Source organism: Gymnogyps californianus, unplaced genomic scaffold (genome assembly GCF_018139145.2).
Source record: "Gymnogyps californianus isolate 813 unplaced genomic scaffold, ASM1813914v2 HiC_scaffold_116, whole genome shotgun sequence".
Taxonomy (NCBI): domain Eukaryota; kingdom Metazoa; phylum Chordata; class Aves; order Accipitriformes; family Cathartidae; genus Gymnogyps; species Gymnogyps californianus.
In genome coordinates, this window is record NW_026113997.1 from 89,955 (window position 1) to 92,950 (window position 2,996).

The following is a 2,996-nucleotide window of genomic DNA, read 5'->3' on the forward strand; positions in this document are numbered from 1 at the left end:
TCCTCGGCCCCCCCTCCCCCCCCCGCAGCACAGCAGTGGAGAGTGCCTGGGCTGGGCCAGAGCTCCAGGTGAGGGGGCGGGGCCTGGTGGGGTGGGGTCTCTGGGGGTGGGGATGGGGGAGGCAGGGTTAGGGCTCTGGAGGTGGCAGGGGGTGGAGCTAACTGGAGGGTGTGGTGCCTGAAGGAGTTGTGGCCACCTGGAAGGGGTGGAGCCTTGGCTGGGGTGGGGTCTCTGCAGAGTGAGGGGGCTTTGCTGGGCGTGGCACCTCTGGGCTGCCGGCAGGGGGTGGAGTCCTCAGGGGGTGGAGCCTCTCTTGGTGGGGTGTGGCTTGGAGGGCACAGGGGGTGTTGGGGGGCGGGGTTTGCTGGAGGGGGCATGGCCTCCCAGGAGGCGTGGCCAGTGCCACGCCACCCTGGGTGAAGCTGCTGCAGGGTCATGTTTTTGGTGGCTGGGTGAGGATTGTTGTTGACTTTGTTTGTTGTGCTGGAGCTTGTGCGGGGGTTGTCTCCCGGGGCGATTCGGGCTGTTTAGAGGGGAGGGTCAGAGAACAGTTTAATGTAAAATACCAGCTTTGGGAGTTGGGGATAGAGGTTTAAATCTTCTTTTTCTGAGTAAGCGAGTGTGGTGGTGCTTGGTGGAACTCTAAGGAGGAGTGTAGTCTTCATTCTTTGGTTTACAAGACCAATGTTTTTTGTAAACTATTAGAGTATTTTTAGTAGAGTATTTTGTTTTCTAGAGCTCCCAGGATGGGGAAGAGGATTAGGAGGATGGCGAAATAAGTGAGGGAGGCTAGCTGGCTGATGATGATGAATGGGTGTTCTACTGGTTGGCTGCCCACTCATGTTAGGATGGAGAGGTTGGCAACTAGGATTCAGAATAGGAGCTGGGAGAGGGGGCGGAAGGTTATTGTGCGTTGGTGGATTGGTGGAGAAGAGGGATTAGAAATAGGATTAATACAGAGGCGGCTAGGGCTAGTACTCCTCCCAGTTTGTTGGGGATTGAGCATAGGATGGCATATGCAAATAGGAAGTATCATTCTGGCTTGATAAGAGGAGGTGTGGCTAGGAGGTTTGCTGGCGTGAAGTTTTCTGGGTCTCCTAGTAGGTTGGGTGAGAATAGGGCTGGGGTTGTTAGCGGGAGGAGCGTGAGTGTAAACCCTAGAATGTCTTTTAGGGAGAAGTAGGAATGAAATGGGATTTTGTCGTAGTTTGATATGATGCTTAGGGGGTTGTTTGAGCCTGATGCGTGTAGGAGGGGTTAGGGAGATGGGTGGAAGATGGAAAGATTGATTTTATTAATGTAATTTAAGTGTTGATGATACGTGAAAAAAGTGTGAATAAAATTTGTGACGATAATACAATGGGTGTTTAGTTGAAAAGTCTCTAGTGTTGTTTGAAAAGTCAGAGGAAGTGTAAAAGTAAGAAATTATGTCCTACAAGCATTCACTAAATAGCAGCATAAATAAGAGTCTGTGGACACACCATAACCAAATGGAAGACGAAGTGCATCAGTGTTAAAATGATTCCCCATATACTCCAACCGTCTCATTCAGTAACTCCTGAGGACCAAAATCAGGCCGCAACACATTGTATGCTCAGGTCTTAGATTGTTATCTCCTCGGTGCACTGGAAGGGCAGCCTGAAGACGCCCTAAAAAAAAAGGGAACCAAAAGTGCTAACTAAGGCTATCTAGATGCCACGATCACGGGTGAGATGTTGATATATAGCCTACCAGATGTTTCTGTGAAGAGAAAGGTGAGAGGACTAATCAAGGAAATGGCCCTGAAATAGGAACCAGAGGCACAAAAGTGCAAGTCGTGCGAAGGGTTTAGGGGGAATGAATGATCCTGAAGCTAGTCATGTAGGATCTTATATGCGGCGGGTTGCTGATTTCACCTGAGAAATACGATTAATAGATAACCTGGTACTTCAGCTAGGGGTACGGCTAGAAGTGATGGAGCTGTTTGGCCTGACACCATTCAGGATTTGTGTTCAAGCACTGTCATATCCACTGGGAGTGGGGCATGTACAGTATGGCTTGGTTTTAGTACAGGGAGTGTAATTGCTCCTAGAATCATTAACTGTTTTTTCCTTGAAAGCAGGATGTGGGGATAAGAGGATATGCCCATCTACAAGTTAATGGACATAGTACCTACGTTAAATGTATTCCTTAGAATAACGTAATGTAATGGGGTAAATAGATTAATGTACAATTATAGATGGAGGGGGGTGGGGGGCGTAGGGGGGTGTGCTTTATTTGTGATGTTCCTGTGATTGAGGTTTGTCAGCCTGGGGCTGCAGCCCCCTCATCACTGATGGCACCGCCCCCTCAACCTCTTTGCCGCTGCCTGGGGGGTGCTGGGGCTGGTCTGCCCCCCAAGGCCCCACCCTCTGAAGACCCAGGCATCCGGGCTCCCCTCCCTCTCCACGACCCCGGCGCCCAGAGCGGCTGGAACCAACCCAATAAAGCGAGCAGGTGGCAGTGGTGGTGTCTGCGTGATGGTGTGATGTCATAGTGATGCAGCACCTGGGGCAGTGATGTCAGAGGTGGCAGCACTTGGAATTGCGGCTGCATAACTAGGAACTCCCCAGTGCTCATGGGGCAGGGTACTGGGGGCTGTGATGTCACAGCAATGAGGGCAGCAGGGGCAATACCGTCATGGCCCCAGGGGTGTCGGGAACTGTGAGGTCATCAGCGGTTAGGCACCGGGACAAGTGATGTCACAGCGAGACCAGGGGCTACGGTGCTGTAGCCCAGAGGACCTGTGGACCACGAGGTCAGAGCTAGGTCAGTATGGGGGGTGGGGGTGGCTGTGATTTCACAGCGGCACAGCTACCCCTGTATCATGTAATCAGGTGGAAGTGACCTCATAATACCCGACCTTGCACGCTTGCCTCTGGCCTATCCGGTACTGGGGTGGGGGCTGCCAGGGGAGCATCAGGCCAGATCTGGCAGCCCACAGGAGCCTCTGGCCCCTCTCCCACGTGGTTTCCCTT

At 52.3% G+C, this 2,996-nt stretch overlaps 1 pseudogene; it reads right to left on the minus strand.

The window, feature by feature from the left end:
* Positions 1 to 712: 712 nt before the first annotated feature.
* LOC127027980 (cytochrome b-like) lies at positions 713 to 1,245 on the minus strand (annotated as a pseudogene).
* Positions 1,246 to 2,996: the final 1,751 nt, after the last annotated feature.